This window comes from Rhinopithecus bieti, unplaced genomic scaffold (genome assembly GCF_001698545.2).
Source record: "Rhinopithecus bieti isolate Rb0 unplaced genomic scaffold, ASM169854v2 scaffold_1014, whole genome shotgun sequence".
Lineage (NCBI taxonomy): Eukaryota > Metazoa > Chordata > Mammalia > Primates > Cercopithecidae > Rhinopithecus > Rhinopithecus bieti.
The window spans coordinates 2,845,477-2,868,166 of NW_016803499.1; the positions used below are offsets into that span (position 1 = coordinate 2,845,477).

Genomic DNA, 22,690 nt, shown 5'->3' on the forward strand with positions numbered 1-22,690 from the left:
TTTTTTTTTGGAGACAAAGTCTCACTTTGTCACCCAGGCTGGAGTGCAGTGGTGTGATCTTGGCTCACTGTAACCTCTACCTTCGGGGTTCAAGCAATTCTCCTGCCTCAGCCTCTGGAGGAGCTGGGACTACAGGCATGTACCACCACACTTGGCTAATTTTTGTATTTTTAGTGGAAATGGCATTTTGCCATGTTGGCCAGGCTGTTCTCAAACTCCTGACCTCAGGTGATCTGCCTGCTTCGGCCTCCCAAAGTACTAGGACTACAGGTGTGAGCCACCACGCCCAGACCTATATTCTTATTGACTTCTGTATATTTCTCCTGTCAATTATAGAGCTGTTGAAACTACTACTATGACTGGATTTGTGTATTTCTTTTGTAGTTCTGCTCATTTTGCCTCATGTATTTTGAAGGTCTTATTTGGCATATAAACATCTAGAATTGTTATGTGCACTTGAGAATTGAAACCTTTTGTCATTATGAAATGACTATTTCTGGCAATATTTTTTCCTTTAAAATCTACTTTGCTATTAGTATAGCAAAGTAGCAAATATTAATATAGCAAAGTAGGAAGCTGAGATGGGGTGGGGAAGGTGATTGGCTACAGTAGGAGAGGCCCCAATTTCCCCCATACCCTGGGGTGACCATGGGATTCAACTGTGATTCTTTGTGTCCAGGGAAGAGAAATCAACTCCAGCTGACCTAGGCAAAGGGGGCATTTGTTGGATGCATATGGGGTAGAGTAGTGAATCCAATGAAAACTACACCCCCAGGCTGGAGAGGATGAGAGCCAGCTCCAGGCATATTGGGAACAGAGGCCGGACAGGAGAAAAGGCAACCGGTGCTCACCAGTCCCTGCCACATGCCTCGTCAACCCTGGTCTAATGCTCAAGGTCTTTGTACTGCGGCCACTGAGCCTAAGACCTGAGTCCAGTCCTGATGCCACCTTCAGTGGTTGTATGACTTTAGGCAGGTCACTTCACCTCTCCAAGCTTGGCGTCCTCAGCTTGAGTTGTGAGAGTCTAATGCCATAGAGGATGTACTAGGTACAGTGGAAAGTTCCATGCCCTAGAGAGAGGTTATCACTGCTTGGTGTGTGTATTAACTTCCTATGGCTACGGTCACAAATTAGCACAAATGAATTCTAACAATGCAAATTCATTCCCGTACATTCTGGAGGTCGGACATCTGAAATCCAGTCTCCCTGGGCTAAAATCAAGGAGTTGGCAGGGCTGGTTTTTCCGGAGGGTCAGGAGGGAAATCCACCGGGGGCCCTTTCCAGCTTCTAGAGGCCACTTGTGTTCCTTGGATTGTGGCCCCTTGCTTCATGTTCAAAACAACAGCATAGCCTCACCATGCACCACAATCATTTCACCCATCCGCTTCTATTGTAACAGGACTTTGCTTGTCTGTCCTCCCTGCCACCTCTCTAAGGACCCTGAGGTTCAATTTAGAGCCCACTTGGAAAATCCAGCTTGGGATATTTTACTTACTCACATCCCCACAGCCCTGTTTGCATATGCACAGCCCTCTGTTTGCATATGCACGGCCCTGGTTGAATGTGTACAGTTCCAGGCATCAGTGTGTGGATACTTCTGGGAGGCTGGCAGTCAGTGCCCCACAGCATGGCCTGTGCCCAGGGATGGCTTGATGTGGGGCAAAGAACCTTGGTGGACACACATGGGTTGACATATTGACCCCCCCAATGCCACTGGGGCACCCCTGGATGAGTCATTTGATTTCTCTGGAGCTCTTCATCCAGGAGATGGACATGATGGCTCCCACTCCTCAGGGCTGCAGAAACTGAATGAGACCATACAGCTGTTTGTGAATGTGTCTTTCAAGGGCAGAGATTTCCTTTTCATCAGAACCTGATGAGGAATCTCTGAACACACAGAGGTGACAGAGGCACGGCTGCTGGGACTGGTGGAATCCCCACCTTCCCTACACAGTCCCACACCCTTCCTGCCTGCAAGGAGCCAGGGCTAGGAATGCAGTCGGAGAACCTGTGCGATAGAGTGCAGGCTTGGGGTTCATAAGCAGGGGATGTGGACAGCTCCTCACTCTTCCACCTTGCTCTGCCCCACCCCATGGACGGAGTGACACGGGAGCTGCACAGAGAAGAGGGCAAAGTGTTTTGGCATCTTGACTTGCCAAAGCTGATTGGAAGATGTGGCAGATTGCGTTTCTTTTCCCAACAATGACTGTCTGCTTCCCAAAGAGAATGGGATGTCCCCATTTATTCCCATACATTCTGGAGGTCGGACATCTGAAATCAGTCTCCCTGGGCTAAAATCAAGAAAGCGCCTCCGTTCCTGCCCGTGTGCTGCTGGGCAGTACCACCTGCTTGCTTTGGTCAATGGAGGACAGCACTGACCCTTGGTCTGAGTGCAAGCGCTAAGTGCCATTGAGGGTGACAGGAGAAAAGCATGTGCCACCAGGAACTGTGCCTTCAGCATGAGCCCTGGAACGCAAGCTGTGGGCGGACTCGTGGCTCCATGCAAAGTGCAGGGGACATAAACCTTCACTGCTATACACCTCTGAGAGGTGCGGCAGTTTATGCCACAGCAAAACCGCCAGGCAATGCAGCTTCCAAATGCTGAGTCACACTGGGTTAATGATGGCCCTGTCTACTCACACCTGGAATCCAGCCCTGGCCAAGCCCACTGAGGGGCATCTGGATTTGGGCACATGAACTTAGCTATATGTTACGTTATCTAGCCTAGGGCAGAGAGGGAAGGCAAGATACCAAGCCCCATGCCTAGGACTTAAAAAAATCAATTTTTACATAGGAACAATTTACGTTCAATACATTGTACGTCTCTTAAGAGTAAAGCTCAATGATTTTTCTTTCTTTGTGGGACAGGGTTTCACTCCATCACCCAGGCTGGAGTCCAGGGGTGAGATCTTGACTCACTGCAGCCTTGACCTCCCAGGCTCAAGCGATCCTCCCACCTCAGCCTTCCAAGTAGCTGGGACCACAGGCATGTGCCACCACACTCAGCTAATTTTTGTATTTTTTGTAGACATGGAGTTGCACCATGTTGCCCAGGCTGGTCTCAACCTCTGGGCTCAAACAATCCTCCTGCCTTGGCCTCCCAAAGTGCTGGGATTACAGGTGTGAGCCACCGTGCCTGGCCACAATGACTTACTATTATTTATTTATTTATTTATTATTATTATTATTATTTTTGAGATGGAGTCTCTCTCTGTTGCCCAGGCTGGAGTGCAATGGTGTGATCTCGGCTCACTGCAACCTCTGCCTCCGGGGTTCAAGCGATTCTTCTGCCTCAGCCCCCTGAGTAGCTGGGATTATAGGCACCTGCCACCACACTCAGCTAATTTTTTCTATTTTTAGTAGACATGGGGGTTTTGCCATGTTGGTCAGGCTGGTCTCGAACTCCTGATCTCAGGTGATCCACCTGCCTCGGCCTCCCAATACACCGATTTTTAAAAATCTACTTTGCGGAGGTATAATTTACATACAATAAAATTCACTAATTTAAGCATGCAATTCAGCGAGTTGACAAATGTACACAGTTGGGTCACTGCCACTTTTACCAAGAGGTAAAACACTTTCAGAAAGTTTCCGCACGCCTCTTTGCAATCAGTCAGCCACTCCCCGCCACAGGTAACAACAGAGCTGCTTCCTGCAGCTACTGTGTGAATTTACGTGTCACAGAATGCTGTACAAACAAAGTCCTATGCAGCCCGGGCTCTTCCTTGTCCTCCTGGTTCAGCATGACCCCAGTGATTGCGTGAGGCTGTGCGTATCTGCAGCCAGCCCCTTTTCATGGTGTTTATCCACTCACACAGTGATGAGCAGTGGTAAGCAGTGGGTTTATTTCCACTTTCTGCTGCTATAAATATTTGTGTATGACTCTTTTCGTGGGCAGATGCTATTTCTCTTGGAAAAGCACCTAGGAGAGGGTTATATGGAAAAAGTATATTTAACTTTGTAAGAAACTGCCAAATTACCGCAGAATGGCTGTACACCTTTCCAGGGCTGCCGTCAGTGCGTGGCAGCTCCGATGTGCTCTATCCTTGCCAGTGCTGGGGGTGGCCCGTCTCATCCGAGGTGCTTTAGGGGGCATGAAGTGGCATCTCACTGTGGTTTAATCTGCATTTTCATGATTGCCAATGCTGATGAGCACCATTTCATGAGTGTATTAGCCAGTTAGGTATTTCTTTCTGTGGAGCGTACATTCACACCCATTGCCCATATATTTATTGTGTTATTTATGATTGTGTTTATGAGAGTCCTTTAGACATCCTTTTTTTTTGAGACTGTCACTTTTACCAAGAGATAAAAATACTTTCAGAAAGTTTCCGCACGCCTCTTTGCAATCAGTCAACCACTCCTACTACAGGTAACAACAGAGCTGCTTCCTGTAGCTACTGTGTAAATTTACGTGTCACAGAATGCTGTACAGAGTTCTATGCAGCGTGGGCTATTCTTTGTCCTCCTGGCTCAGCACAACCCCAGTGACTGCATGAGGCTGTGCGTAGTGTACGCAGTTGCATGATCTTAGCTCACTGCAACCTCTGCCTCCCGGGTTCAAGCGATTCTCCTGCCTCAGCCTCCTGAGTAGCTGGGATTACAGGCGCCTGCCAACATGCCCAGCTAATTTTTGTATTTTTGTTAGAGACCGGGTTTCACCATATTGACCAGGCTGATCTCAAACTTCTGACCCTGTGATTTGCCCGCCTTGGCCTCCCAAAGTGCTGGGATTATAGGTGTGAGCCACCGCCCCCGGCCTTTTTTTTTTTTTTTTTTTTTTTTTGAGACAGAGTCTTACTCTGTCACCCAGGCTGGAGTGCAATGGCACAATCTTGGTTCACTGCAACCTCTGCCTCCTAGGTTCAAGTAATTCTCCTGCTTCAGCCTCCCGATGAGTAGCTGGGACTACAGACGCTTGCCATCATGCCAGGCTACTTTTTTTGTATTTTTAGTAGAGACAGGGTTTTGCCATGTTGGCCAGACTGGTCTCAAACTCCTGACCTCAGGTGATCCACCCTCCTCAGGTGATCCACCCTTCCCAAAGTGCTGGAATTACGGGTGTGAGCCACCACGCCCAACTGAGAGTCCTTCAGATATTCTGAATGCAAACCTTTTGTTGGAGCTATGCATTATAAATATTCTCTCACAGTCTGTGATCTGCCATGTTTTTTGAAGTGCAGAGGGTTTTAATTTTGATGAAGTCAATGGATCAATTTTTAAAATTTTGCCGTGAATACTCTCTGTGTCCTTGTGGTTTCCTTATTGACCCATGAATTATCTTGTGGTTCGTTTTTCTTGACTGCTTTCTTCCCTACTCTGGGTCACATTCTCCCATCTGTGTTTTTCTTTTAATACCTACGAATGTTTTTGTTGCGCACCCATCTTGTGGGTGATGTGTGGTGGAACCTCTATTCCTTTTCCTCCCTCTGAGGAGTGTTGGGATTTTTCTACTCACCCCGAACTTGTACGTACTTGGCTTTATACTTTGCTGGTGGGTTTGTGGGAGCCCGGGGTGCTCCCCAAGCCTCTCTGATGTGGTAGGACTCCACCGCCCACCCTCGTCCCCCACAGATTGCATCGGGGCTTGATGTAGGTTGTGATGGGGTGAGTCTGAGGTGGGTCTTGCTCCTGAGTGCCTTTCATCCCAGTTGGATGCCCACGTGCTCAAGAGACCTCTGCACACTGGGTGGCTGCAGCCCCCTTAACCCCATGCTCTACTGGAACTCCAGCATCACCTTCCCCCCCTAACTCTGCAGCAGCCACGCTGGGAACCCCTCCTGCAGCCTCATCCTCCCCAGGACTCAGCCAAGGACTCCTGGCTGGAGGACCCCCAACAGCACCTCTGCCCCTGCCTCCCACAGCAGAGCCTCTCTGATACCCTGCCCCTTAGCTCCCAGAAGCTTCTGGACTGCGAACTCTGGTCTTTGCCTCTTCAGCTCAGTGGAACCACTGTGCTCTGTGAGGCCTCCTGCTTGCTGAGCCATGGGGGGAGATGGTCTCCGGGGGTGGCGTGGGTGGCTCCTGAGTGCCCTGCCTCTCAGCATCCAGTCGTGCCCTGCTTGTTGTCCACTGCCCGCCCAGAGTTGCCTCCAACACGCTGTCCAGTCATGTGTGTTTGTAGAGGGATGGCCCATCCAGCACTGGTTATCCCAACATGACTGAAAGTGGAAGTGATCCAGAGCATTTTAATCAATTTATTGAACTCTACCTAGAAATCCAAGCCAAAGGTGGACACCTCCATAAAATAAGCCATCCTCAGTGAGGTGCAAGGATGAAGTATGGGGCCGTGGGCCAGAGTGTGACTCCACAGGGCATTAGGCAAGAGGATGGCGTATTAGTCCATTCTCATGCTGCTAATAAAGGCATACGTGAGACCAGGTAATTTATAAAGGAAAGAGGTTTACTGGACTCACAGTTCCACATGGCTGGGGAGGCCTCACAATCATGGCAGAGGGTAAAGGAAGAGCAAAGGCACATTTTACATGGTGGCCGACAAGACAGCGTGTGCAGGGGAATTCCCCTTTAAAAAGCCATCAGATCTTGTGGGACTTATTCCCTATCAGGAGAACAGCAAGGGAAAAATCCCATGAATCAATGACCTCCCACCAGGTCCCTCCCACGACATGTGGGGATTATTACAATTCAAGGTGAGATCTGGGTGGGGGCACAGAGTCGAACCCTATCACCAGCCTATGGGACTTGGTTAGGGAAGTTCAGAGAAACTGGTACTGGGGCTTTGGATGATCATATGGAGAAGCGCTGAGCTCAGAGAGCGTTCAGGGGGACAAGGATGACAGGGTCAGAGATGCATTTTACATTTTTATTTACTTTTTTATGAAAGTATCACCTACAGGAAATTTAAGTGTACAGTTTCATGAATTTTTAATTCAGTTTTATTGAGGTGTGATGGGATAAACCGTGCATACTTAAAGTGTGCAATTTCATGAGTTTGGTGTATGTAAACCACATGGGGCCATTGACACTATCAAGGTTGTGAGGCCATCCCTGATCCCCCATCACACATTGCCTTTCCCTGTGCCCCTGTAGTCCACCCCCATCTCCAGGCTGGTCCCCAGGCAACCATGGGCCTGCTTTGCTTCACAATAGATTGGTTTGCATTTTCCAGAATTTGGTATAGACAGAATCACAAAGGAGGTACTCTAATTTTTTGTCTGGCTTCTTTCTCTGAGCATAAGTGCTTTGAAATTCATCCGTGGTGTGGCATGCATCAAAAAATTATTGCTTCTCTTTTCTTTACCTTTTTTTTTTTTTTTTTGAGATAGAGTCTTTCCCTGTCACCCAGGATGGAGTCCAGTGGCGCAATCTCGGCTCACTGTAACCTCCACCTCTCTGGTTCAAGCGATTCTCCTGCCTCAGCCTCCTGAGTAGCTAGGACTACAGGTGCATGCCACCATGCCCAGCTAATTTTTGTATTTTTAATAGAGACAGGGTTTCACCATGTTGGTCAGGCTGGTCTCGATCTTTTAACCTCAGAATCCACCTGCCTTGACCTCCCAAAGTGCTGGGATTACAGGCCTGAGCCACCATGCCCAGCCAATCACTGCTTTTCTTTGTGGAGTAGTCTTCCATTCCACAGAGACACGACAGTTTGAGTATTCAATCAATCACCCATTGATTGACATTTGAGTTGTTGCCAGCTTGGAGCCATTAGGAGTAAAGCTGCTATGAACATTCACGTACAAATCTTGGTAGGGACAAAGTTTCCATGCCTCCTGAGTAAATACCTGCAGATGGAATTGTTAGGTCAGACGACAGGTGTATATTGCTTAGTTTTCTAAGTAACAGCCAAACTTTTCCAAAGTGGTTGCACCATTTCAAACTCCCAGCAGTGTATATGTGAGCTCTAGCTGTTTACTATCCACGCCTGCATGTGATACGTGTAGTCTTTTTAATTTTTGTCATCCTAGTAAGGGCATCATAATCTGTCATTGTCATTTCAATCCACATTTCTACAATGGCTGATGACTTTGAAGATTTTTTCCTGTGACCCTTTGTTTGTCTTCTTCAATGGAGAATTAATGCAAATCTTTTACCCATTTGTATTGGCCCGCCTTGTCCTTGAGCTGTAAGGGTTATTGATATGCTCTGGATACGAGTCCTTTGTCTGATCTGTGTTGGGAATGTTTTCTCCCACTCCGACACGACATTTGCCTTTTCCCCAGTCTGACACTTGCCTTTTCATTTTCTTACTGGCATCTTTCAAAGAGCAAGAGTTATTAATTTGGTAAAAGACCAATGTATCAACTGTTTGCATTCATGATTTGTGCTTTTTGTAGTCTATCCAGGAAATCTCTGCCTACCCTGAGGTCACTCATATTTTCTTCTCTATTTTCACCTAGAAGACTTACAGGCATAAAATTTGATTGAATGCTTTTCTAATATGTATTTTTAAATTCATAAGGTTTATCTCCTATATTTGGTTAATATTATTAATCATATTGATTGATTTTTGAACATTCGGCAGTGAGGATTGCTGTTCATTTGGAACGCCAACTGATTGAAACCAGTTTTTGAAAAGACTCTATTTTCCTTCCACTGAATTGCCATGGTACTTCTGTCAAAAATCAATCGACTGTATGTGTGTGAGTCAGTTTCTGGATTCTCTGTTCTGTTGTTCCACTGATCTGTGTGCCTGTCCCTCCCACCAATGCGAGACTGTCTCAATTTCTGTAGCTTCTCCAGTATGACTTAAAATTAGATAAATCCTCCAACTTTGTTTTCTTTCCTATAATTTTTTTCATCATTTTAAGTCTTTGCATTTCTCTATAAATTTTAGAATTAGCTTGACAATGTTCATCAGGATTGTGTTGACTCTGTAAATGTGTGAACAATTGCCACCTGAATACTGAATCATCCGGTTTCTGAACAATGATATATGTCTTAATTTATTTAGGTCTTAAATTTCTCTCAGCAATGTTTCATAATTTGTAGTGTTGAGTATTGGTTGTCTTTTGTCAGATTATTCCTAAGGTTTTTATTGGATTTTATTTTATTTTATTTTATTTTGGTGCTACCCTAAATAGAATTTTAAATTTTCTTTAATTAATTAACTAATTAATTAATTTGAGATGGAGTCTCGCTCTGTTGCCCAGGCTGGAGTGCAGTGGCACAATCTTGGCTTACCTCAACCTCCACCTCCCAGGTTCAAGTGATTCTTCTGCGTCAGCCTCCCGAGTAGCTGGGACTACAGGCACGTGCCACTGTGCCTGGCTAATTTTTTGCATTTTTACTAGAGACGGGGTTTCACTGTGTTAGCCAGGATGGTCTTGATCTCCTGACCTCATGATCTGCCCGCCTCAGCCTCCCAAAGTGCTGGGATTGCAGGTGTGAGCCACTGCACCCAGCCAATTTTCTTTATTTTTTAACTGTTTGCTGCTATTTGTATAAGAATGGGGTTAATTTTGGTACATTCACTTTGGATCCTGTGACCTTGCTACGCTCACTTAATAGTTGTAATGGTTATTTTATGGGTTTCCTGGGACTTTCTATGTAAATTTCATCGCAGCTGCCAATAGAAACAGTTTTATTTCTTCCCTTTCAATTCAGTGACAATCTTAATGTCATTTTATATAGACTTTTCAATTTTTAGTACCTTTATAGCTTTTTCATTTTTTTTTTTTTTTTTTTTTCCTTATTGCAATGACTAGGATTGCCAGTACAATATTGACTAGATACGGCTACAGAAGGTGGGCACCTTTACCTTTTCCTTAACCTTAAGGGAAAAAAATGTCAGACTCAGCATCATAATATACCTGTAGCTTTGTTGTGCATGCCCTTCATTCATTTGAGGATGTTCCCTACTATTACTAGTTTGCTGGAATTTTTTTTTACTATGAGCGGGCATAAAATGTGATTGCTTTTCTAATATGTATTTTTAAATTCATAAGGTTTATCTCCTATATTTGGTTAATATTATTAATCATATTGATTGATTTTTGAACATTCGGCAGACCTTGTATTCCTGGTTTTAACCTTACTTAGCTCTGATATATTATTATTTTATATATGATGAGATTTGTTTTGCTAATATTTTAAAGAATATTTGTGTCTATATTCATGAGGAATGTTGGCCTGTAATGTTCTGTTTTTAAATGTCTTTGCCAGGTTTTTATATTAGTGTTATGGAATCTGTGGGCTGTCACTTTTCTGGCCAGAAACCTCTATGGCTAGTGGCACCTTTGTCTGAGTTCTTGTCCTGCATTAAGGAAGACTGAGATACACAGATAAGTAGAGGGTGAGCAAGATGAAGAGGAGCTTTACTTAGTGTTAGAACAGCTCAGAGGAGACCTGCAGTGGGTAGCTCCTCTCTGTAGGCAGGTCATCCCCGTGAGTGCTCAGCTCTCAGAAGAGAGAGTCCCTGAAAAGGGTAGCACCCAGCTGTCCCGTTGTCTGCTCAGCTCTGACTGAGCCCAGGGCTTTTATGGGCCTCAGAGGGGAGGAAGTACACACTGATTGGTCCATGGGCAGCCATGGGCATCAGCTCCCACTCTGGTGCACGGGACAGGCAGCCCGGCCCCCAGCCTTCAGGCCCTCCCTGGACTGAAGGTGGGGGCCGCACCAGCGGACCCATCCCCTTCTGCCCAGGAATCTGTCTGCCTCCCATTACTGTTGATGGTTCCCAGGCTCAGCCCTGACTTTGCTCCAAGATCAGAGTGGGCACCATCAACAGGGATAAGCCAGGCAGCAGGCACCTGGGAAGTCAGGAAGCCAGACTTGAGTGGCTGCAGCTTCACCCAGGAGAGCGGGTCTCCTGCCTTCTCCATGGAGCTGGAGGCCTGGGTCTGCAGCCAAAGTTTGGGTGGCTGCAGGGGCACTCAGGGAGCTCCTCAGTCAACTCAGAAGGGGCAGGGCTCCTGCTTGTTCCCCCAGCTCCTGCCGGCTCCATGGAGGGTGCAGCCCCTGCTGCCTTCCTGAGCAGCTGCTGCCTTCTTTAGGATTATGCTGGCCTTATAAAATGAGTTGGGTGATGCTACCTCTTCCTTCATTTTCTGAAAAAATTCCTTAAGATTAGTTTATTTCTTCCTTGAATATTTGATCAAATTAACCAGTGAAACCGTCTAGCTCTGGATTTTCCTTTTGGAAGGTTTTGTAAAAAAAAAAAAACGAAAGAAAAAAAAACTTTAGCATAATAATGAGATTTCTGTAACAGATGTAGAGCTATTCATCTATTCTGTTTCCTCTTGTATCAATTTAAGTTTTACTTTTCAAGAAATTTGTCCAATTAATTTAAGTTGTTGAAGTTTGGGTATAAAGATGTTTATAACCCTTAAAAGTCTGTAGGATCTGTGTTAACAACACTCTTTCAATTTCTGCATTGCTAGTTTGTATTCTCTCTTTTTTATTTCAACAGACTGGCTAGGAGTTTTTTAATTTTGTTGATCTCAATCAACTTTTGGCTTTTTTTCCTTCTTTTTTGTCTGTTTTCTATTTCATCGATTTCTGCTCTTACTGTTACTGCTTCCTGCCTTCGACTCAATTTGGCTTTACTTTGCTTTTCTGTTTTCTAACTTCTCAAGGTGGATCTTCAGGTAATTGATTTTAAATTGCTCTTGCTTTCTAATGTAAGTATTTAAAGTTCTAAGCTTCCCTCTAACCACTATTGTGGCTGAATCCCACAGATTTTGATAGGATGTATTTTCATTATCTTTCAGTTCAAATTATTTTCTGATTTCCCTTGTGATTTCATCTTGAATTCACGAGTCATTTGTAGATTTATGAAACATGTATAGATATTTGGGGTTTTGCTAGTCATCTTACTGTTGCTGATTTCTGATTAGCCTCAGTTGTTGTCAGAGTACACACTTCACATGATTTCTATTCTTTTAAAATTAATGGGGCCTGTTTTCCGTCCCAGCATATGGTCTTTCTTGGTGAAATGTACCACATACAGCTGCTGGGTGTAGTGTGTTGTACTTACCAGTTAGAGCAAAGTGATGAATATCGATGTTTATATTAGTTTGGTGCAAAAGTAATTGCGGTTTTTGCTGTTACTTTTAATTAAATGAATAATTAAAAATAATTTCTCATATGAATATCATATTGAGTGATTATTAATTAATCAATGAGTAATTAACATTAGTTAACATCATAGTGAGTAATTATTATTAATTACCTTACTAATTTCTTGTATATTTGTTCTTTTAATTGCTGAGAAAGGATATTAAAATCTCCCTTTGTGATAGTGGGATCTGTGTGCATTTCTTCCCTTTATTAATTTTGTTTCATATATTTTGAGGCTATATCATATATTTTAGACACATCAAAATTTATACTTTTATACCTTTATGACTAATCATTCCTTTTCTTATGTAAAATGTCTCTTTTATCTCTGACATTGCTGTCTTGAAAGTTAATATTAATATCAATATAAGTATTAATTAATATTAATTAATATGAGTAATTAAAATAATTGCTCATATTAATATATTGAATAATTATTAATTAACTAATCATGAGTATTAACATTAGTTAACATAATATTGAGTAATTATTATTAATAATGTCTCATATTGATTAATTAATATCAATATAGCCACCCTGACATCTTGTGTTTATTCTTTGCATCTTATGTTTATTCTTTTCAGTTTATTTACTTTCAGCTTATTTGTGTTTTTATATTTAAAGTAAATCTCTTGTAGGCAGCACACAATTGGGTGTTGCTTTTAAAAATCCATATTGTCAATTTCTTTCTTTTCATTGGAGTGTTTAGAACATTAACATTTAATGCTGATCTTTTCTCTTTTTTGGTTCCTTTATTCCTCTCCTTCTGCATGTTTTTGGATTATTTGAATATTTTTTAGTATTCCATATTAATTTATCTATTGGCTGTTTGGCTGCATTTCCCTGTGTGTATGTAGTTGCTCTATGCATGGTTCCTTTGATTCTACCCTGTTTGGGGTTCTCTGAGTTTCTTGAATCTGTAAACTTATGTCTTACACTAAACATAGAAGATTTTCAGTCATTATGTCTTCAAAGATTTTTCTGCTCCTATCTCACTCTCCTCTCCTTCTGGACTAGTTATAATGTTTAAGAGCTTTGGACATGGCTTCACAGGTTCCTGATGCTCTCTGTTCATTTCCTTCCTCAATCTTTTTTTCCCCTGTGTCCTTCTGATTGGCTCATTTTATTGATCTATGGGTTTGCTGAGTTTTGCTTTTGTCATTTCCATTCTGCTATTGATCCATCCAGTGATTTTTAAACATTTCAAATATTTTCTTTGTTATTTCTAAAATTACAATATCCTCTTTTAATACTTTCTCTGTCAGGATTCGCTTATTCATTTCAAATGTATTTCCTTGATCTCATTGAGTAGAGTTGTAGTAGATGCTTTAAATTCTTTGTCTGATAATTTCAATGTCTGACTCATCTTGGTGCTTTCATCTGTTAATTGTTTTATCCTTTGAGAATAGGCTGCATTTTCCTGTTTCTTTGTATGTCAAATAATTTTGGATTGTATCACAGACAATCTTAATGTCATATTACATAGATTCTACATTCTGTTAAGATCCTCTGAAGAATGTAGATATTTTTGTTTTAGCAGGCAATTGATTCATACATATGTGTGCATCCACATAACCACTGCTATAATAGTCAGGGTTTTCCAGAGAAATAGAACCAACAGGAGATGTGTGTGTGTGGTGTGTGTGCATGGATGTGTGTGTGTGCATATGTACATACGTGTGTGCATGTGTGTATGTGCGTGTGCATGTGCATGCATGTGTGCATGTGTATGTGTGTGCACATGTGTGTGTTTATTTACCTTAAGTTATTGGTTCATAGGATTATGGAGGCTGAGAAGACCCACAAGCTGTCCTCTGCAAGCTGGAGACCCAGGAAAGCCAGGGGTGTAGTTTGAAGGCCTGAGAGTCAGAGAACCGACGGTGTCAATTCCAATCTAGACCTGAAGGCCTGAGAACCATGAGTGCCGACAGCCAGAGACTGATGTCTCAGCTCAGTCCATTGGGTAGAGTTAATTCACCCTTCATCCTTCTATTAGTTCTATTCAGACCCACAGTAGGTTGGATGATGTTCACCCACCCTGAGGAGGGCCATCTGCTTGACTCAGCCCATGAATTCAAATGCCAGTCTCCTCCAGACCTTCACAGACACGCTGAGAAATCACTCACCGGCTGTCTGGCATCCTGTGGCCCAGCCTGGCTGACCCACAGAATTAACAATCACCACCACTTAGATCAATATGCCGATCATTTCTAGTCCCTCCAGAATTCCCACTCCAACGGTGTGCTCTCTTTACAGGTAATCATCATTCTGACTTATTTAACCATTGATTAGTTTTGTCTGCTCCTGAATATCACATAAACAGAACCACACAGTATATGTTTTAAAACATCTGGCTTCTTTTCTTAAAACATAGTATCTGTGGGATGCCTCCACGCTGTTAAATGTAGAGATAGTTCATTACTTTTCATTACTGGGTGATACCACATTGCATAAACATGCTGCAGTCTATTGATCTAGTCCCTTGCTGATGGACAGCTGGGCTGTTTCCAGTTTAGGACAACAGGCTGGGCATTTTAGGAGGCAGCACAGAGCAGAAAGGCTACAGGCATGTCTCTTAGAACCACACAGTCTCGACTCAAATCCTAGCTCTGCTGCAGACCAGCTGTGTGACCTTGGGCAAGTGACTCACCCTCGCTGAGCTGCAGTTTCCTCTTCTGTGAAGTGGAGATTATGATAGCAGTACTTACTCAGAGGGTTGTCATGAGGATCAAGTAAGAAGTCACATGAAATCACAGCCTGCAGCCTACCAGAGCCAGAGCTCAGGAAATGGCAGCTGTTAAATGATGATTGTGGGAGGAGATAGCAATTACGAATGTCAGCTCTGAAATCTGATCTGAATTTACATTGCAGGCTAAATGAAGCAATCATTATTGAACATTCAGCATAGGGTTAGCAGATAATAAGCTCACAGTTTATTATCCTTATTGATGTCTGATATGTAAATACTAGTAGCCTTTACGACAAGCATTGCCAGGATAGGTTTTACCATTTGATAGAGAACGGAACGGTTTCTCAGGGATGTGCAGCATTTCTGGTCACAGAGCAAGAACAAGGTGGTGTAGGGACCCTGCTTATCCCACCCTGCCCTCCAGATGCAGGGACCCCACTCCCACCCACCCCTACAGCCTCACCTTGAGTATCAGAGAAGGTGGTGGTGGAGAGCCCTCCCGCACTGGCCTGGGCTGCTTCCTGGGTCCATTTCTGTCCCTCTCTGGGTTTCACAGCTTCCCATCCCACCCAAAGGTGCACGGGTGCTGGCCCTGGGCAGTGCTGTGGGCAGTGAAGGCCAGAAGTGGTCCCTGAGTGACAGCAGGCCCTGAATTGCCACACGTGTGACCAGGTAAAGTGTCTTCCCTGCTCTGTGCCTCAGTTTCCTCTTCTGTGAAGGGGCAATGGTGATAGCATCTGCTTCACAGGGGCCCTGTGGGGGCTGAATCAGAGGGCCCAGGTGAGGTTATGCCCGGGGTCAGGGCAGGGCCACCAGGGATGTCCAGGGGCCAAGCGAGCCTTTGAGAGGTGCCGCGGGCCTTGAGTCCACATACCAACTGCCACCCACACAGGCCGACGTCCCTTCCAACGGTGCAGCGGTGCTAAGGTCACTTGCAATCGTGGAGAAGAGACAGTGACCTGGGGTTGGGGCAGGAGCCTGCGTCAAGACAGAGTCACTGATGGGTGGGGCTCAGTCCCTCCCTTGGAGGGAACTCCCCAAGACTGTGGCAGACCCCCTTGCAAGGTCCTCATCGGCTCCAGGGCAGGCCCAGCCTCTGCCATGGGTGTGAGGGAGAGTTGAGGGCTCTATGATGCCCCCCTCCCCAGATAACTCAAGGCCCCAGGGCGGGGACTTTGAGTTGAGATGGTGTCGGCAGGGGGTAGTGGGCAGGTGTGCAAAGCCCCAGGCCTGGCCCAGGGAAATTCAGCCGCAGGTTCCAGAGCAGCAGGAGGTCGGCTGGGAGTGTGGATCCTTGTGCTTCTCTCTGTCCTGTCCCCTCTGCTCGCCTCAGCCGGGGGGAGACACTGGAGCTCGATGAGCAGCCCCAATGGGCCTGCTATGAATTACAGGACCCCCTGCAAAGTCACACACCTGCTTGCCCCCTGCGTGCTACTGACAGCAAAGGCAGAATCTGAGCTGCTGGGACTTGCCCAAGGCCACCAGCTGCAGACAGTGGAGCCAGACAGAAGCCCAGGCCACCTTCACAGTCTTCATAGTTCCAGTGCAACAAAGAACCTAAAGGGTTAGCTTGCATTAGCACAGGGCCCAGCAAGTCACTCCCAGGTACCTGCTCAAGAGAACAGAACACATGTCTGCACAAAAACCTGCACAGCCAAGCTCACAGCAGCACCATCCACAGCAGCCACAGTGCAACAACCCAATGTCCACAGCAACTGACGCACAGAGAAACCAACTGTGGTCTAGCCACACAAGGGAATATTATTCAGCCCTGAAAAGGAATGCACTCCTGGTCCATGCTGCAAACATGGATGAACCTCAAAAACATTAGGCCAAGTAAAAGAGCCAATCACAACAAAACTAAATGTCGTATGATTCCATTTAATGAAATGCCTAGAGTTGGCAAGTCTTTAGGGGGACAGAGTAGATGGGCGGTTACTGGGGCTGGGGAATGAATGGCGGATGGGGAAGTTGTGGGGCATGGCTGGAAGGTGTGGGGTTTCTTTCTGGGAGAATGAAAATATCCTAACACTGATTCTGGTGATGGATGCCCGACTCCAAATGCACTGAAGACCACTGAATTGCACATTTCACATGGGTGGATTGCTGGTACGTGAATTCTACCTTGATGAAGCTGTGGGTGAATCACTTGAGGTCAGGAGTTCGAAACCAGCCTGGGCAACATAGTGAAACCCTGTCTCTACTCAAAAAAAAAAATAGCCGGACGTGGTGGTGGGCGCCTATAATCCCAGCTACTTGGGAGGGTGAGGCAGGAGAATCACTTAAACCCAGGAGGTGGAGGTTGCAGTGAACCGAGATCCCACCACTGCACTCAAGCCTGGGTGACAAAGTGAGACTCTGTCTCAAAAAAGGAAAAAAGAAAAAAAAGTAAAGAATGCTGGACCACGTGGGAAGTGCCTAGCCTGGGGTCAAACCCCCTGCAGGTGCCCAAGAGATGGATGGAGACCACACAGAGGCATACCCAGCCCAGTACCCTTCCCAAATGTGCTCGATAAGCATCAGTCCCCTTCCTTATTCTGTGCCTCCCAAAGTCTAGACTCTGGGACTCTCAGACTATGCCAGTGCCCTGCCTTGGGCCAGGTCCTGGATTGGGTATGGAGAGCCCAGAGCCAACCAAATTGTGGTTCCTGTAGCCTGTAGCTTGTTCATTTTGCTGGCAGGGAGACTCCTTGAGATCCATCTGCCCAAGTGAAACATAAAGAAGCTGAAGCGTGTGGTGATGACAGATGTGAGTCCCCAGCTCGAAGCTTGGGGCAGTTCTGCAGGAGTTAGTTAGTTACACCGCTGCAACAAAGACACCTACAAATACAGGGGTGCAATCCCTGCATCAAGATCTCACATAAAAAGCGGCAGGCAGCCCAGGGCTGATGGGTGGCCTGACAGTGCCAGGGGCCTGGCTCCATCTGTCTTTCTCCCTCGCCATCCTCAGCAAGTCACTTCCATCTTGGGTCCAAGATGGGGAGGGAGGAGGGGACACCTCTTGCCATGAAAGGCAAGGCCTAAAAGGGCTTATGGGGCTTCAGCTGGCATGGCCTCCATCAGAACTTATTCATGGCTGGGATGTGTTGCAAGGGAGTCTGGGAAATGCAGGGTTTACCTGGAGGGCATGTGCCCAGCGAAGCATTATTATGCTATTGCACAGTAGGATGGGATGGGAGAGGAAGGAAGGAAAGAGGGAGTAGGGGGGATGAAGAGAAGAAAGGAGGGAGGGAGAGGAGGAGGGAGAGAAGGAAGGAGGGAGGAGACAAGGAAGGATGGAGGGAGAAAGGAGGGAAGGAGGGAGGAAAGAGAGAGGGAAGGAAAGGAGGAAGGAAGGAAGGGAGGGAGGGAAGAAAGATGGATGGATGGAGGAAGGGAAGAATAGAAGGGAAGAAGGAGGGAGGGAAGGAGGGAGGAAGGAGAGGAGGGAAGGAAGGAGGAAAGAAGGAGGGAGGAAGGGAGGGAGGGAGGAGGAAAGACTGGACTCTAAGCATGTACAATAAGCATTGTGAGCCTCAGTTTCCTCGTCTGTAGAGAGAGACGCATTTTCAAAGGCTGCTTGGAAGACTGAGTGACGAGGCACAGTGCACCTGCAGGTAAAGGGGGGCAACCTCACTGTTCTTCCGCCCCCGAGGACCTCCATGCTGGGCCAAGAGGACAGAGTAGGAGGTCTGCCCACTGCCTAGGAGCGCCCCAGTGGGTGGAGTGAAGACTGGGCTGGCACACTGAGACAGTGGAGTCCACTGGGAGCTCAGGGAACTCAGCGACTCTTCAGCCCCTACCTGGGAACCCACTAGGGTCGGGACCCCCGTGCCAGACCTGGCCCAGCTTGGGGAGGGCTCTGCACTGCTGGCTGCCTGCGGTGTGGCCCAGCCCCTGCCAGCACCGGCCCGTGGTGATGTCACTCAGCACGCCCAGTGCCCACAGCACTTCCCTGGGCTCTGGCCCCAGACCCACTGGCCAGCCGGACGCTCGATATATTTTGTTTTGAAAGAAAACAAACTCTTTTGAAACACTGCTGCCGGGAGCACAGGCTGAAAGTCTCGCCCCCACACTCCTTTCGCCTCCCATGGGGGCTGGTGCACATCTGACCATCAGGGAAACCTGACAGGTGGAGCCACACGTGGGGCAGATGCCCCTTCCCCACCCTCCAAGGAAGCAGACTGGGACAGGGCCCCTGCTCTGTGGCTGCCTGGGATGCAGAGACAGCATTGAGACTGAAGGCAATAGAGAGCCACTGAAGGACTGAGAGGGAGAGTGACTGGGTCAGATAAGTGTCTCAGGAAGTTGAGGCAGTGTGACCTCCATTGGAAACATGTTGCAGTTGATGTGAGTTGAACTAGGGGCACGATAGGGTGACAAATGTGAGGGACATTTAACACAAGAATCCATGTAGTGGCCACTCAGGCCCAAAAGGGCCCCAGATCATGCCAAGGCCTCCCAAGGCCACCTCAGCCTCAGGTCGTCATGGCAGGAATTGGGGGCCCCTGTTTGGGAGGCTCTGGGGTTTCAGCAGAGCAGAGGGTCTGCAGAAGGCTTGCCAAGGCAGGTCCTTTGCCACATCCATGGTGGGGTGGGGTGAGGGGTGGTCCTGAAGGGTCTGGGTGGTCAGGAAACCCAGCCTGCATGGTCTCCCTCCAAGCATGGTCAGCCCCTCAGGGGACCTGGGAACCGGGGCTGGGAATGCTCCACCTGCCAGCCTAGAGCAGCATGATCACCCCAGCCTGGCCCCCAAGCCTGTCCAGTGCAGCAGAACAGGGGGACCCCAGTAGCCTCACAGGGGCAGGGTAACAGTGATGACCTCCTTCTGAGCTGTCTGTTGCACCAGGGACTCGGCACCAAGGACTTTCCATGTGACTGTTTTCATCCTCCAGAAGCAAGCCCAGGAGGTAGAGGCTGTCGGGGTGCCCACGCTGCAGGCAGGGAAATGGGTCCCACAGAGAAGGAGGACGCTTGCTGGAGAAGACAGCCAGAGAGGGCCAGAGCCGGATCCAGCTCCCTGCAAACCCTCTGCTCACAGCTTGAACCAACTGTGAGCCATAAGGGCATGAATATAAGGGGTGCATGTGTGTGCGTGTGTGTGTGTGCACATGTGCATGTGAGAGTGTTTATGTGCGTGTGTGCATGTGTGTGTGCATACGTGAGTGTGTGCATGTGTGTGTATGCATGTGCATGTGCAGGTGCGTGCATGTGTGCCTGTGCAGCGTGACCAGCCGTGAATGCATGTGGTGTGCCACGTGTGCTGTGCAAGTGTTTCATGATATTGCTGCATTGTGTGCACGTGCGAGTGTTGTGCATGTGTTGTGCATATGCATGGGCCAGGTGTGTGTCTGCATGTGGCCATGCTGCATGTGTGTGTGCATGCTGGCTGTCTGCATGGTGTCCATGTTGCATGTGTGGTGATTATGAAGCTGTGCATGCTGTGTGCGCTGTGTGTTGTGCCCGTGCAGCATGTGTGCATGATTGTGTATGTGTGCCACGTGTGCCAGTGCGAGTGTTCATGTGTATGCCTGCCATGTGGTGCATGGCGGAGTGTGGCCATGCATGTGCCATGCTGTGTGTGCATATGCATGCTGCACGGGTGTGTGCATCTGCATGTGTGTGTGCATGTGTGCATGTGTGAGTGTCTGCATGTGTGCGTGTGCATGTGTGTTTGATGTATGTGCATGTGTGTGCGTGTGTGTGTGCATGTGTATGTGCAGGTGTGTGTCTGTGTGTGTGTGTGCACGTGTGTGGATGTACTTTAATGAAGCCACAGTTGAGAGGCAGGATCTCGCTGGTGCCCTCGCTCTCCCATCGCCAGTCCTCACTGTGGGATTGAGGACAGGCCACACATGGGGCTTCTTTTCCTGTAGCTCCATGCCTGAGCCAGCCCCTGTTCCCTCAAGGACCCCAGTTCTTTCCTTGAAGAAATGAGGGTTCTTATGCCTACTTCTCACAGTGTTCAGGGACCGAGCGGTGAGTTGTGAGACTGACCACCCAGTGCCTGGGGATGGTAGAAAGGTCTCCGTGGTGGGGGAGATGGGTGGGTTGCCCTTCTGGGGTCCCCTCCCCGCTTGCAGGCAGGTCCAGGCTAGTGCACAGCTCTAGGCTACCTGGCAAGATGCGCCTGGACAGGTCTTTGTCCTCCAGCCTCGGGGAAGGACGGGTGACTTGTCTGCCTTCTTGGAGGGGGTGCAGAAGGTAGACTGTGGTGGACATGGAATGAGGGGGTGTGTATGGGTGTGCGGGCTAGCCCCTCCTGCCACAGGGCCTTAGTACATGCCATCCCCTCCAGCTAGCAGCTTCCCCCTTCCCCGTCACAAAGGTAACTCCCACCCCTGCCTCAGATCCCAGATCATGTATCCCTTCCTGGGAAGCTGACTCTGAGCTCCCTGGCTAAGCCACCCCCATGGCCCCCAGGGCCCTCCTCTATAGAAGCAGCAATGCCACACAGGGCTGTCTTCTAATGTCTGTCTGAGGGTGAGGCCCATGCCTTCCTGCCCACCACTTCATCCCTGTGCCAGCACAGTGCCAGGTGCATGGTGGGCACTCAGAAATATTTGTCGAATGAATGAAGAGAGGAATGAATTTGGCCAACTACATGGCCTATGTACCTGGCTAAGGCAGCCCAGAACTTAAGGTACTTTCCAAAGCAGTTCCAGGAAAGAGTCTCAAATGGTGGGAGAGGAGAAGGTAGGAGCCTGGGCCTGGGTAGTCTCTGAGGCTGGAGGGCTCCAGGGTGGCAGGGTGGCATCAAGATCGAGGTCATGGATTTTGTGGCCAGGTTGCCTGCATGCTCCCATCATCTGGCTGAGGCACCACAGACAAGGGACTCAACTGCCCTGTTCCTCAGTCTCTTCCTCTGTCAAATGGGGATGCTAACACACCCTACAGGGCTGCTGTGAAGACTCAAGAGAGCTCGCATCAAGTCCTCAGAACAGTGGCTGGCTCACTGTAAGACCTGGGTGTTTGTCAGACTTCTTTATTTCTTCCTTATTTGCTTCAAAATTAAGTTTTTTAAAAAATATAAATGACAGATAAATGTTCAAGACACACATGCAAAAGAAACGAAAAAAAATCTAAAAGAACATTTAAATCCCTACAAATCTCACCTGCCAAAGTAACTACTTAGTCAGGATTAGGTTCCTGGGTGAATAATAGACACCTCCCCAAATAGCAGTGGACTAAACAATACAGAAATTGGTTTCTCTCTCAAATGAGAGTCTAGAAATGGGATAGGAAGTGGTCCTGTCCTGCAACGCCTTTGGAGACAGTCATCTCCTGACTGTTCCCTGAGCCATTGACCTGGAGGTATAGTTCTTACCTTTCAGTCCAAAACAGCAGCCGAGCTCCAGCCATCACATCCAAGTCCCAGGCAGCAAGAAAGAAGAAGGGATGAACAAGGTGCATGTCACTTGCCTTTCAAGGAAGATTTTTGGAAGCTACAATATGTCCTTTTCTTTATCTTCTTTTCCCATGTGTAACATGGCCACACCTAGCTGCAAGAGAGTCCAGATAGATGGTCTTTACGACAGACAGGCCATGTGTCTTTTTCACTGTAAAGCAGATCACAGGTAGCTTCCCACGTCCACAAATAAAGATTCACAGATCATTTTTAAAGGCTGCTTGCAATTCCATCACGCAGAGGTTTGATGACTTCACCAGTATTGACAGACATGTAGACCATTGCCAGTTTTCCAGTATTACAGCCCCTGACATCCCTGGATGTATCATCTTTGCACTGGGTTGGAACATTTCCTTCCCATAAGTTCCCAGAAGTAGAAATGCTGAGTCAAAGAGGATACACTTTTGACATTTGGACATGCATTGAGAAATTGCCCTTCAGAAAGGTTGGCCCAGTTTGCATTCCTCCTCACCATCCTGTGGGGGCTCAGGATGGAGCTGAGTATGTCCCCAGACCTGAGGCTCAGCTGTCCCTCCTGAGTCCCTCTTGTCATGGTGAGTTTGCTCCCATATTTACTCCAAATTTAGGAC

The 22,690-nt window shown here is 47.2% G+C and overlaps 1 long non-coding RNA gene across 2 annotated transcripts; it reads right to left on the reverse strand.

The window, feature by feature from the left end:
- Positions 1-7,526: 7,526 nt before the first annotated feature.
- LOC108538194 (uncharacterized) lies at positions 7,527-22,111 on the reverse strand. Of its 2 annotated transcripts, none has more exons than XR_001888016.1 (3): positions 22,020-22,111; positions 13,784-13,883; positions 7,527-7,748 (listed from the first exon to the last, which is right to left on the reverse strand). It is a non-coding gene; the product is annotated as an uncharacterized LOC108538194 (long non-coding RNA). The 2 variants fall into 2 exon arrangements; XR_001888015.1 differs by lacking the exon at positions 22,020-22,111 and adding an exon at positions 14,675-14,781.
- Positions 22,112-22,690: the final 579 nt, after the last annotated feature.